We start from the raw sequence: 15,338 nt of genomic DNA, 5'->3' as shown, positions 1-15,338 counted from the left end.
CTTAATGTGTATACGATGGAGAGTAAAGGTGACAATGATTCTTGACTAGTTAGAATTTCTCTAGATATGTTAAGTAATGTTCGTATGAATATTTATGGAAGTGTCATAATGTTCCTATTTCTCTGTGTGTCATAGTAACATAATTGCTTTGTCTCATATGAAAACACAAAACAAATGAATAAAACTTCTGCAGAAAGAATGTGTATGGCTTAAACATTTATTGACATATTTTAAATTATTTACAACATGTTATGAAAGTATCAATAACTATTTTATTATGACTTGCAAACTTTATTGCAAGACATTTTAAATCTAATGAAGGATATCACAATGAATATGAGTTTGTGCTGAAAACTCAGCTAGTTATGATTCTATAGTAGCAACTATGGTTCTAGAAATAAGAACACTTGTTTGTACTGTGAATAGATAATTTTTGACAAATATATCAGGTTACAGTGACAGTAAGTTAGAATATAACTTATCAGACCTGCTGTGGAGGAAATGAGCTGTGATTACTTACCTCTTCCATATGTCCACTCTTCATTTAAGATAAATGACCACGCATTTGTTTTGCTGTAGGGAAGTTTGAAAATATTTTTTTGTTTGTTTAGTAAAAATACCTATAAAAGAAACCAATGAAAGTAAATAAATTCATTTAGAAGAAACTGTTATATGCCTCTGATGTATTTGTTTATTGTGATATCCCAACTAAGATGGCACCCACTACTATCAAATGAGGGACTAACCCAGACAACCTCAAAAAAATTAAACACATGGGCTCCAACGAAAATTACAAAGTCATTTAAAATCTGACTTTGATAAAAAAATATATACTAAAGCTATGATAAGAACTATATTCTGCTCCTCTTCTGCAATGGTTATAGCATATTTATGAATGCACTCATTATAGTAAAGCCTGCATCTGACCTTTCACAAGCCAAATAAAAACAAAAACACAGTGATTCTGCAAACAAATCACTTGTAGAACAAGATTTTTATAAAAAAAACTTCTTTTTGTAGAGCAATATCAAACTCTGAGTTTTTGTGGATAGTTGGGGATTCAACATATACTCAGACTGAGAAATAATTTAATACCTCTGTTAAAACTTCAAACCATGTTGCAAACTTACATATAAATGCCTAGAAAATTACCACAAATGAAACTCTATGAATGCAGCTGACTGAGTTTCAGTTGACAGTCTAAACCTCAGACAAAAAAGGTGGAAAAAAATTAAAACAGGTTCATAGGTTCTTACTACATTAATGACCACCAGGGTCTTTACAAGCCTAGCCATGCAACCCAACCCATTTTTTCCCAGAAGTTTTGGACACCTATATGGTGGGGTTTGTTAGTAAAGAGGTAGCTAAGGGTTATGTGTGTGTGGGGGGTATGTTAGAGATTAATTTACTTACAGTCGACCTCTGTTCATCACCATCAGAGACATGAGGGCCATGCCAGGAGTGAATGTGAGATTTCCCATACAATGATCAAGGTTTCTTTTGAACAGGGTCAAGGATGAGCTCTGCTTTACATAGATGGAGAGCATATTCCATAGCACAGGGATCCAGGTGCTATTTATGTTGCGGGCAAAGTTCAGGTCCATGGTTCTAGAGTTGCTGGTGTTGTTTGTCTTGTAGATGTGCAAGGGATTAATCAGATCTGGTCTGAGGATGCCTTATATGCTAGGCATAGATTGCTTCTCAATAGCCTGTAGGAGATTGAGTACAGAGATAGGACCTTAAGGCAATATGCATCTGCTAGGGTATATATGTCCTGGATTTTCCTGGTGGGAATCCTTTGAGGGCATTCCAACTGTTGAAAGTGCCTGGATAGGTACATGCCAAAGGGTGCAGTGTACTCAGGGATGATTCTGATAAGGGCTGAGTAGAGTGGTACTGTTACTTCCTTGCACATGGATGCCATATCCTTGCTTATGAGTTGGGCAACATAGAAGAATTTTCTTACTATCTTGGCTACATGTTGATTGATTGACAAATTACTTTCTCTATATGTTCCCAGGTCCCTGACTATCAGGGCAACTCTTCAGTGTGTTTTATTGACAAAGTAATTAGCTTGAGTGGATTCTTTCTCAGAGGGTACTATGATGTATTTCATTGCATTGAGTGTTATTTCATGGACTGTAAACCATTCATTTGTTTGTGTTAGACCCTCTTGTAGAATGTTGGTGCTGTGGGGGGGAATATATGATAGCTCCCAATTTAAAATCATCTGTGAACTTGGTGAGCCAGAGGCCTTTGAAATTAGCCTTGACATCTGAGAAGTAGATGCCAAACAGATGCAGGCCCAACACAGAGCTCGGGGGTTCTCTGCTGGTGATTGGTCTCTTGGTGGAGATGGTCTTACTGAACCTGACTTCTTTGGTCTTATCTATGAGCCTACTTTCAACCCAGACAGTTATGTAAGGATTTATGCCTAGTTCTGAGAGTTTATCAATGGTATCTGAGTGGGATATTGTATTTAATGTCTTGGCCAGGTCAAAGTAGGAGGTATGCATCATTTTCCTCTCAGTCATAGACATGGTGACAGTCTTAAAGAGGTCTACCAGGTTACAATGGCAAGACCTTCCTTTAATAAAGACAAACTGGGTGGGGCCCAGTGTCTGAAGGTTGCCAATGCCCTTTTTAATGATGTCCATGTTAATATGTTCCACAGCTTTGCATATTAGACTTGTCAGACTGATAGGTCTGTAGTCCCTAGGGTCATTTGATGGTCTACACTTATAAAGAGGGGTGACCTCCATTTACCTGTTTTGAGGCTGTAGTTAAAGAGTCCATCAAGTGGTCCTGTTAGGTCATGCTTTAGGCTATGTAATAGGCAACTGTGGATATATTGTCTGGGCTCATTGAAGCAGTGCTTTGGTGTTAGTGAGCACCTTCATCTATCATCCATATAATTTGTAAAGTGGTGAAAACTGTGAAAATGAAGAAATGCACATGCACAATGGTCACTGTGTGTGTGTATGTGTGTGTGTGTGTGTGTGTGTGTGTGTGTGTGTGTGTGTGTGTGTGTGTGTGTGTGTGTGTGTGTGAGTGTGTGTGTGCGTGCATGTGTGTGTGTGTGTGTATATATATATATATATATATATATATATATATATATATATAGATATACATATATATATATATACATATATATATATATATATATATATATATATATATATATATATATATATATATATATATATATATATATATATATATATATATATACATACATATATACATTCATACATACACACATACATACAGAATCACTGAATACCACAGTAAGACTTTATTTACTAAGAAATTCAGTAATGTAAAGTAGTAAAAAAATGATCTGCAATTGAAGCAATCAAAACATGGATCTCAACATAAAAATGTGTGCATTTGACTGAAGTATATCACATTCCCTGCAATACATCTACAGGTGCAATCCAAATGAAGCAGCATGCTATGCATAACTTACTGCAGGTATCCCAAGGATAACAAGGTCATAAATGTAAGTGATGGACAAAGTACAACTGGTAATAAAACAAACTGTAGTTATCTACAGCTGACAATATATGTATGTGCCATACACACTACTGATGTATAATCTAAAAAGTGTGCATTGTTCCCTCAGTATGGCTTTCTACATAGCATCAACACTGTTGTTTTCAAATCACATCACATCATATGATATTAAGAGGTTTCTGTAGCCCTGCAGTCTTTGAACAGCACTTAGCCTGAAGCCCGTGATGCTGCCACTGTACATTATTCTTGGTTTATGGATGGGATGCCATGGAAAAGTGATACACAATCCAACATTTGCAAGGGCCACTGGTGCCACTGTCTCTGATATCTGAGAAACGTGACTTGTTGGCCTGCCATGTCTTTAGTTATGCATAAACCAAAAGAAATTCTCAACGACCTCTGGAGTCAAAACACCAGTATTCAAAGAGAAGGTTGAAACCAGATTTTATGTATTCTGTTGGTAGATACACCAAAATCTGCAGCTCTTTAACATCATTATGATTTTACAGTAGGCTGGGTGTTGTTTCTATCATTACGTCCTTAAGCTCCTGAAGTAAGTGAACATGCATTGCTTATTTTGGTTCATCCCGAGGTGCTGAATGCAAAGTGAGAGTATCTGCACTAGATAGATATTCACATGCAATTACATTTCTCAAAATCTAAAAGCAGAGATTCCAGCTATAGGTCAACCTTCCCCACTGTGCCACACTCAGCAACACATGAAAGCACTGTCATATGAAGTTTATGCCTTATGCCATATTAGATAATACAAAATGTCCTATGCCGGGTATTTTTATTGTTTCTTGACATCCATGTATGGTGTAGAGATGTTTTGGTAGTTAGTTATCCATGTGGGAAAAGTACCATTCATCAACCATGTGAGACTGTGTGCCAGAAGGTTTATATTATCCTTTACATTTAGGCAGCAAGATATCTACTTATTGACTTCAAGTTTGCCATGGTACAGGATGAAGATGCCCCTGAAAAAGGAGTCATTTTTCACTGATTTTTTGGTCTAGTTAGTTGAAAATGTATACACCAAGACTCTTCTGCTCATCTGATACAATGCCATCTTCCTTGCCATGTGCTATATAATCTTTCAAGTGATGTACTTGTCAAAAAATTGAACAACTGTCACAGGAACATGTGATGATGTGTATGCCTTCTTCTTGAAGGTGGATATAAACATTGTGGTGTTAACTTCATCACGGTGTGATGGTGTGCAGTTGCCTTGTCAATTTTTCCCTCTTTAGCCACTGAATGGGGTGGCATGTCCCTTACATTTTGCAATGCATGGGTAGTCCCTTTTCTGATGTTACAACCCACCACATACATCATACAACATTAGGCATCCTGTTACATTTAACATCACTGCTATTTTGCTTGCATGGTATCCTTCAGGTGCTGCATCTTGTGCGCTGGGATGTATTTCATGGTGAGATGCAGAAACAATCATTAAATGTCAGAATTCATCAGAAGGATGAAAGTCAGCAAGATGTAACTCAGAATCTATTGCTTTCAGTCCAGTGTCTGTATTGGCAGTTTGACTCACTCTTTATTTTTGCTCCATTTTACTTAATATTTGAGTTACTGCAGTAAATACTTAACAATACAAATAACTTGATAGACAACATATATAAAGACCCATCATACCACTCAAACCCCCAACCCTCTGTTGAAAAAAATATTCCTTCAATTCATCTCAGTCTTTTCATCTTGTAGAGAAAGGTACTGGGGGCTATCATCTGTTTCCAAAAACTGCAGAATATTTTTTTCAATAGCTAATCTTGCTAATAAAAATAATTCTACAAGTATAAGTCTTACCCAACATACAAAAATCATAACAAAACTGAACTTGAGGACCACCTAATGAAACTACCAATTGATGAGTTTTAATCCACAGTAATGAAATTTGGGGACACTATCAACAAACATGATTCCATGTAGCAATCATGCCACATCCATGCCAACAATAATTATTAGTAGAGCAACTTAATCTGTCTCTGGCATTGCTATGTTCACATAAGGATTTTTTGTTAAAAACATTATTTTCTATAGGATTGTATCATAACTAGTTAACACTTCCACTGGGATAATTCTGAGTGCCAAATTAACTAGTAATTCTAACTTCTATTTATACAGAATTCTATTAATATCTTCTAATTTCATATCTTGAATAGTACTGTATAACTTCATAATGACTTCTTTGTTTTACCTTTTTATATCATAACATATTGTGTGAATCTTGAGAAGAAGCAGAACAAAAATAGAAAATGTAGCTACTATGTGTCTAATCTTTGATTCAAATAGTGAAGTATAATTTTAAATACCATTCTTTAATTTGCTAATATTCAAAATATTAAAGCTACTGAAAAAATAGCTCTTTAAATCTTGAGTATTACTAGTAGGGCATTTAATATTCATAGGGAAAAAAAAGGATATTGGGATCAATGGAAATTGTCATTTAGGTATTAATGACGTGAACTTAAAAGCAAATTTCCTCAGAAATAAAAACATTATGTGATTCAGATAAATTATAGGATTCACACCAAGTGGAGAATCTTACCTGTTACACCATTAGTGCAATTATAATAAAGAAGTAGTTCAGAGTATTTACTACTGTAGCCAATACTAAAATTAGATCTTAAAATCTTCCAGGGAATCCAAGGACATCCTTTTCTCCAGAAGAACTTAGACGGCATCTCCCTAAACCAATTGTACCACAATGAGTTGGTAGAAATATCATACTTTTTGAAACAATGAGGTATACTTCCATTAAAAATGTCACAGAAGATGAGCTATTGAGGTTAGACCATGAGTTTTCTATATTTTCCATTTTATTATAGATTTTATTTTACTGAGGAAGGAGAGCACAAACAGAGTTGAGCCATAACAATCCAGCCTATATTTTTTAAACTTTTAACTTTACTAAAGTTCTCAGGGACTACTGAATCACCATGTATGAACATTGCATTTAATTTTTCTTCTCATTAATTGTAAAGACAGAACACCTACACTTAGTTTACACTAAATGTACACTGTTCTGAGTGAACAGACAACACAAACATAACTGACACCTTATTCCTCCTAATTTAAGTTTTTCCTTCTGATTTTCTTTCAGCCTTAAATATTGAGGGGATTCATAAAGGTTACCACAAAGTGTAGACTACATGTACACTTAGAGCTGCATTCATAGTCACTTGCACAAATGAGATAGGGGTATTCCTGATGCTTACGAATGAGCATAGGAAAGATGAGATTCATAGAGGCCATTTATGCTAATATGAAAGGCCTTATAAATAATGAGATGCAAATGAGAAATGTTGTAAAGCAGAGCATGCTAATGAAGCAGTTTTGTAATTCATAGTCTGACATCCTTGCTGTATGCACATCCATTTTTAAAAGTGATGCTTTGCCTTTGATACTGGAGTTGCAATCTGCAACTTGTTTGTCCAATTATGCACTTGTAGTTCCCTGATACACAAATGAATTATTTTCCCCAGCAACCCCTTCATTAGTTTGTATTAAGTATGCAAAAGCATCAAAATTACACACATAATTACTTTGACCGTTAATCTTTTCAGCGGTCTGACCATGTATGCTCAAGCACTTCCCTGACACACAAATAAATTATATTCCTCACTGACCCCTTCAGTAACATTTCCTAGTATGCATAAGCACCAAAATGAAGCAGTCACCCAAGTGACCCCTTCAATAATATGCCCTAGCATGCACAAACACTAAAATGAAACATTTACCCAAGTAACCCATTCAGTAACATGACCTAATACACACAAGCACCAAAATGAAACATTCACCCACTTGACCCCAATATTAACAGGTCCAGTTATACATAAGCACCAAAATGAAACATTTCCCCAAGGGATCCCATCAGTAATATGCATTGTATGAACAAGCACCAAGATGAAGCATTTCCCCAAATGACCCCTTCAGTACCAATACCTAGTATGCACAGGCACCAAAATTAACATTAACCCAAGTGACCCCTTCAGTAATATGTCCAGGTATGCCCAAGCAGAGAAATAAAACATTTACCCAAGTGACCCCTCCAGTAAAATGCTCAGGAATGCAGAAGCACTACCCAATCTTTCCTCACATCTGAGTATTTTCCCTGAAAACTGCTACTTACTGGCATAAGTCTGTGGCGATTTACACAATTTGTATGGAAATGAACTCATTATAGATTCATGCCTATGAATCAAACTCATACACATGCATGTAAAGACTCTTCCACTGCATTTCTGTAGTCATCCCAAAAATCCAAGATTTGCATAACCATGTAGCTCCACTCTTTGTAGATAACTGCTGTGAAAATATGAAGCCCTGGACTATGAATACCCCCCCTTAGTATAATCTTTCTGAGTGACTAAAATACAAAAACAGTGTAGGGGTGTTCTTGACTATATATTGTGTACACTTACAGTAGGCATTAATGAATCTGGTCCAATGTATCTGTCTCATCCTTGCCATTAAGCAAAATGGTGACAGTAGTTGTAATGTTTTCCTTAACATCATTTGATTTGGGTATTTGGAATTATTTTATAATCCAATTAAAAAAAAAGATGGGTCTACAATTTGCAACTTCAGAAAGGTCCTTAATTGATATGGAAACCAGAATAAGGAAAACAAGGGATAAACTTGATATGGAATGTTACTCAATCAATAAGTCTATTTAAATAGTGCATGACTTTATGTGCAAATGATTTATGAAAGGCAATGGATAAAGAATGCTTTTCTTGTCTGACAGACATAAAATAACTTGCTAAATTAAATATTTTGTAGGATTATCAAAAACAATACTAATAGTTCTCTCAGTATTTTGTTGAGCAAATTGCTTGGTGATCTACAGATTGCTGCTGACAATTATAAATGTATTGATAATATGATTCAATCTCATAAATAATGTCTGAAATAAAAAAATATCTCCTAGCTATAGCTCAATCACAGAATTTATTTTAGCCTGCCTAATGATAAATGTTTCCCATTTCAGAAAAAAAGAACCATGCAAATCTGGTTGATAATGCCCATCACTATTTACTTTATCCTGAGTATTCTTTCTTAGTTTATACAATAAATTTGATGGCATTTAAGTTTTCTCTACTCTTTCGCATCCTTACTTGAGAGGGTTAACTTTGATTAATTGGTTAAATATTAAGAGCTGTTCTATTTTCTTATCTATTATCTTTTTTTAATCTTGTATCTCATGTTTGTTTGTGTCTTTCGGCTTTTCCCGGTTAGGGGTCGCCACAGCGGAACTCCGGTCCGCTAATGATTGGCAGTTGATTTTTATGTACCGGCTTGCCAGGCCTGATGCACAACCTTCAACGAAGGTACGCCCATTCACGCATGTCTCCAGGCAGAAGACGCTCTAGCTGAGAATCGAACCGGACAGCGTCTTACTGTGAGGCGACAACGCTACCGCAGCACGACCACCACGGGTTTAATCTTGTATCTCATAAGGCCCTTTATTGAATGCATTTGTCTAAACATATCACTCAGCTTGAGAAACCTAGGAGATTCATAACTAGAAAGATCAGTGACCTCAAAAATCTTGGCTATCAGGACAGAATGTCAGTTTTCTTTACTCAGTTTCTAATAGTCTCCCCATGGTAATCCATATCTAGCCCTTCCAATCATAAAAATCCAAACCCCTTTAATATCCTATTCCTTCACAAAGCAAATGAGACCTCAAATACATGGCTAAAGAAATTAAACATAAATCAAAAGATAAACAAGACATTTTGGCATGATAGATTCAAATTGAAATATATCCTTAACCTCTAGAATAAACTTCTACTACATGTTAAACACATAGGATCCTTACCATCTTCATGATACACTTAAATAATTGAATGGACAGTCTCATATTGCCTTCTCATCAATCTCTCTTTTTTTCTACCTTTTTTGAGGCTGGCAGTAGCTTTTGAACAGGGTTTTTCAACCTGCATTTGTAATAGTTGGTGGACTGATTGCATATTACTCACCTATGAACCTATTCTTTAACTGAATTCTGAAATTAAATCCTAGCAATAAAGGCTTTAAAAAGTCAACACACTAATGGAATTTCATCTAAATTATTGAAAGACCATAAGATGTTAATAGCAGTTTGTAATTCTTTATGGCAACAAGAAAAAAGTCACTGTTAATATAAAATCTGAACCTTTCAAATTTCAAAAATTCTACTATACATGAGTGATCAAATACACAGCTTAGAAAATGTTTGTATTAATTAATCACAGATAATTTCTTTCTAAAATAAAAAAAATAATCTAATCACAAAAAAGATATGAACTTATGATTAAGGTATGTGCAGCCTTTGGACGTGGAACTTTTGTACTTCCATAAGTCTAATTATGAATAATAAGCAAGAAATTCCTTTACCTTTATAGTGTAAACCCCCCTTGAAAATCTTGTCCAATCAACATTGGCTGTCTGAAGAAATATCATTCTGAGCACCTAAATAAGTAAATCCAATAATCATATCCCGCAAAAATTTATCAAATTCAGTAAATGCCAGAAAAGTTCTTTATATTCCAGATTATTTGCCAAATTTCTGATGCTAGGTTTGGGAACCACCTTCTCCAGAATAACAAATTTAAACTTAATATAATCTGGGCAGACTGATGTATGTTTATACAATGAGCTATTTAAGTTGCCATTTGCAATAACATAATAATTTTCATAAATTATTTTACAGATAACTCTTTCTGTTTTCTCAGTTTAAAAAACTGGGACATGTAGAACATTTGGCAATATAAGTAACTTAATTTCTTATTATTATCTAGAATATAAAGATATTTTGTGGCAGTTAAGAGCGCATTTCACCGTCTCCCCGGTATTATGAGAGTATTTCCATTGTCCCTGTTCTTAAGAAGAAAGCTGCTAAGCTATAACAGAGATTCATTGTTTCAAATGTATTTGCGTGATCAATTAGGATTTTTTAAAATACTGTTTTATTCAGAAAATTTAGTATAAAAATGTCTTTATATGTGCATATATTTTATGTTTCACTTTATAATTATGCAGAGTTATTTATTTTTAAGGTTTGTTAAGAGCTTTTATGAGACTTATGGGAATATATTTTTTTAATCATTATGTCAGATAAATAGGCATATTTTTTTCACTATATTTTAAAGGCAAGACATGTATTTGTTTTAATGTATTATGTTGCCTCTTTAAATGAAAACACTACTGGCTTGTGAAAGGCATTAAAGCAATGAAGTGCTAATGGAATGATTTAGTTCTCTTGAAGTTCCTTTACACCATTTCAGGGGATGAAAGTGTTTGCACAACTTTTTATTTGTTTTTATTTTTATTCCAATAAATAAAGTGTGGTTTACTGATCCTGTTGTTCAGTGCCTTGCAACTTTCTGCACACCTATGTATTTGGTTAAATAAAAACATGACACATTGATTATTTGCTAATCAACTCCCTGCATTTGCATCTTGAAATTTCTTGAAAATCTTTTGATGATCTGAATATAATAAAAATATTCTCACTCTTGAACTTTTTATCAGTTGAGGTAACAAACACTTCTACATTTCCTGTAGTTCATAAGTTCATTGATAATTACTGGGATAGGCACTCTAAAGGGCCTTTTTAAGCCTTGTCATGCTTCCTGAATGTATTTGACAGGTTTTTATACTACTCATAAGATCATAGGAGGCTACTAGGCTAATGGCCCTAGGGCACTTACAAACCTAGCCAAGTTCAACTCTTGTTCTCAAAAGTGTAAATTTAAAGGGGACACTAAAATAAGCACCTATTTCATCTGTCCAAGAGTGACAGAGATAGAACCCCAGAGGTGAATTTGCGATTAGCCATCCAATCATCCAAAGTGCACTTAAATAGGGTCAATGAAGTGCTCTATTCAACATGAATTGGAGGCCTGTTCCAAAGGTGAGGCAACCTCTGGGAGACAAATCTGTCACTCCAGCAGGTTCTGTTGATATTGCGTACCAGGTTAAGGTACTTACAGAGAGTGACCTGTGTGCCATTTAACTTGTGAATGTGCAGCATTCCCATTAAAGCAGTGTAAGAGATCGCCTTATATACAAAACACAGGTCTCCTCGGAGTAGTCTGTATGACACAGAGTAAAGTGACAGTGATATCAGTCTACCACATATGACAGATGCTGGAGACCCTGAATTTTCTTTGGATGGAACCTTTGTGGTCTCTCCAGTTGCTCAGGTGCTTGGAAAGGTACATTCCAAAGGGAACATTGCACTCTATTATTGACCTGATAAGGGAAGAGTGCAAGGGGGTTATGACCTCTTTTTTTTCTGGAGGCAATGCCCTTACTTATGAGATGAGCAATGTAAAATGTCCTTCTTACCATTGTGGAGACATGGTGATCAAAGGTAAGGCTGTTGTCATCCTGTGTGCCCAGGTCTCTTACCACTGAATGGATGCTTAGGGTATTGTTATTGATGTGGTAGTTTGTAGGAATATCACCCTTGCTGAAGGGGATGATAACGCATTTTTTGCATTTAGTTTAAGACCATGACTTTGGCACCAGTCATTAGTCTGTGTAACACTTTCTTGCAGGATTTTGACATCATTAGGGTACTCAATGACAGTTCCCAGTTTGCAGTCATCAGCAATCTTTGTCAGCCACAGACCTTTAGTTTTTGCCTGGACTTCAGAGAAGTAGACACTTAACAGTAGGGGTCCCAGAACTGATCCCTTTGAAACACCACTGGCTATGGGTCTGTTGGGTGATGTGGAATCCCATATTTTGACTGTATGAGTTCTATCAGTGAGACAGTTTGTAACCCACCTGATAATATATGGGTTGATACCCAACTGGATGAGTTTATCAATGATGCCTAAGTGGGGGATTCTGTCAAAGGCCTTGGCTAAGTCAAGCTAGGCCATATGCACAGATTTACCCTTGTCTTGGGCTTTGGTGTCTGTCTGAAAGAAGTTCACCAAGTTTAACAGGCATGATCTTCCCTTAACAAACCAAACATGATGGTATCAAGCATTTGGAGATTTCCTGTATCTTTGTTGATAAGGTCCATGATGATTCGCTCCAAGGCCTTACAGATAAGGCTGGTCAAGCTAATGGGTCTATAGTTCCTGGGGTCTGTGGATGCACCCCTTTTGTGCAAAGGGATGAAGGTAGCTGTTTTACACTTTTCTGAGACAAAGCAAGTGCTTAGGCTGTGATTGAAAAGAGTATCTAGTGGTGTTGCTAATTCCTGTTTTAAACCATGTAGAACACAGCCTGGAATATTATCTGGTTCCATAGTAGCTGTATTTTTGGGCTTGGTGAGGGGATTTAAAACATGCTTCTTGGAGATACTAGGTGGTGGACAGATGGTAGGGATGCTTTGGAGTATGTGTGGCGGGGACAAGGGAGTGAAGTTTTCACTGAACCTGTAAGCCAGCAGGTTTGCTATATCCACAGTTTCTGTATATTTAGTACCATTAACTACAAGTTCAGCACAAATCTAGGACGTTTCTTTGAGGTTACAGATGTAACTAAAGAACGTCCCCTGGTTGTCCTTAGTTGTAGAAGCTAATTTGGATTTGTAGTCACCTTTGGAGGTCTTCACAAGGATTCTTAATTGGTTGTTTAAGTTGAGGAGAGAGTGTTTCCAGTTTTGATTCTGTTCTTTCCTACTCTTAGACAGCAGTTCTTATTTTATAGCCTGTTAATGGCAGATGTCCACCAGGCAGGTTCGTTCTTTCTTGAAGATCAGGTATGGCAGAGACAATACAATTGTACTGATGGTTGTATAAAACATTGGTATATAATCTAACATAGTTACCCATTCCATCTGTGGTGGGAGGGGCTGCAAAGCTATTTATGCCATCTTTTAAAAGGTTGTAATTGGCCTTGGAGAAGTTTTTTAGCATAGTTGCTGCTAAGGGAGAGCTCTGGTGTTATAGTTACTTCTAATGAGATTGATTTGTGGTCAGATCTCACCAGGGAGAGCAGTACACTGGGGGTGGAGCAATGGTCCTCTATGTTGGTGAGCACCAGATCTAGGATATTTGAGCACCTTGTGATAGTATCAACCAGCTGATCCAGGACATCTGAGTTAACAAAGTCCTGGAACCTTTGGGCAAGTACGTTAGAACATATATAATTTACCCACTCAATTGATGGGTAATTAAAATTGCTCAAAACTCACTTTATTGGGGGGTGGCATTAGTTGGGGTATAGGTTATTGAGCATTTAAAAGCTTCTTCTTTCTAATAGGTTCATAGGTGGCAGAACAGGTGTACATTTACAATTCCAAATCCATTCATTCATGTTGCACTTGAACAAGTGCAGGGAGGAACTCTGCTTTATGTGGATGGGAAGCCTGCTCCAGAAAAAGGGTAGTCTTTGAGAGACATACCTGTCCCTCCAACATGTCTTGTTTATGTTGCAGAGGAGGTAGGAGGTTTAGGTCCCTAGACTGAGTAATTCTAATGTTGTTTTGCAAGCGTGTAACAGGTCCATAAGGGCTGGATCAGAGGATGCTTTAAATGCCATGTGTAGAATGTCTCCCAACAGTCAAAGAGTACAAGGATAGGGCTTTGAGGTGATCTGTATAGGACGTGTGTATACACCATGTACTCTTTTTGATGGATGTTCCAGCTGCTATATATGCCTGATCATATATATATATATATATAGGGTGGTGGTGCTGCGGTAGCGTTGTCGCCTCACAGTTAGACGTTGCCCATTTGATTCTCAGTTAGAGCATCTTCTGTGTGGTGACATGCGTGAATGGGCGTTCCTTTGTTGAAGGTTGTGCGTTAGGCCCGGCAAGCCAGCACATAAAAATCTACTGCCAATCATTAGCGGACCGGAGTTCCGCTGTGGCGACCTAACCGAAAAGCCGAAGACACAAACAAATATATATATATATATATATATATATATATATATATATATATATATATATATATATATATATATATATATATATATATACATATATATATATATATATATTGAAAGGGGTATTACAATTACTCAATGATTTGTCTAATAAGGGATGAGTACAAGGAAACAAAATGTTTTTGGACTTAGATGTTATATCCTTGCTTATAAGTTGTGTAACATAAACTTATTTTCTTATTACAGCAGATACATGATAGTCAAAAGCCAATTCACTGTCTACATGCATTCTTAAATCCCTTACCACAGGTTCAATTCTTATGGGCGTATTATCAGTGCAGTAATTTCACTGGACAGTTGACTTACTAAAAAACATACTATTGCACAATGTTTTTGCTTCGAGTTTTAGACCGTGACTCTTACACCAGTTTCTAATCTGTGTCTGACCTTCTTTGAGGATGTTTATGTCTTTGGAAGATTCTATGACTGTGCATATTTTGCAGTGCTCTGCAAACACGGTCAGCCAGAAGCCTTTTTCCATAATACCTTCTTTAGATGATACTTGTGCATTTACAGTATGGCTTTTATCACCTTTGCAAGGCACTACTAGAAATTATTTCCAAATCTTCTTTTGGGACCACTGCTCCTGATATGGGTGGCTACCCAGGCATACTAATTATGGACTTTATCTTCTTGTTACAAAAGGCGTGCAGTTAACCATACTGGTAGATCATTACAAATGTAGATTTTCTGTTATAACTGATGTGGAATTTCTTCTCTATTTTTTTTTCTTTTCTCTGACAAGACAATAACAAGAGCATCTGGAGACTATAGTATGTGCAGGTGATAATGGGAAGGGTAGGCCCATGGTAGCCTGGCAAAGTTTTATTTGGTATCCAGCTAGAGCCTAGAAGTTTTAGAATGCCACATTTTTTTGCAGACAAGATATTTCTGAT

This window comes from Protopterus annectens, chromosome 5.part1, assembly GCF_019279795.1.
Source record: "Protopterus annectens isolate FY-2018-M chromosome 5.part1, PAN1.0, whole genome shotgun sequence".
NCBI classification, from domain to species: Eukaryota; Metazoa; Chordata; order Ceratodontiformes; family Protopteridae; genus Protopterus; species Protopterus annectens.
This window is presented reverse-complemented; position numbering follows the sequence as displayed.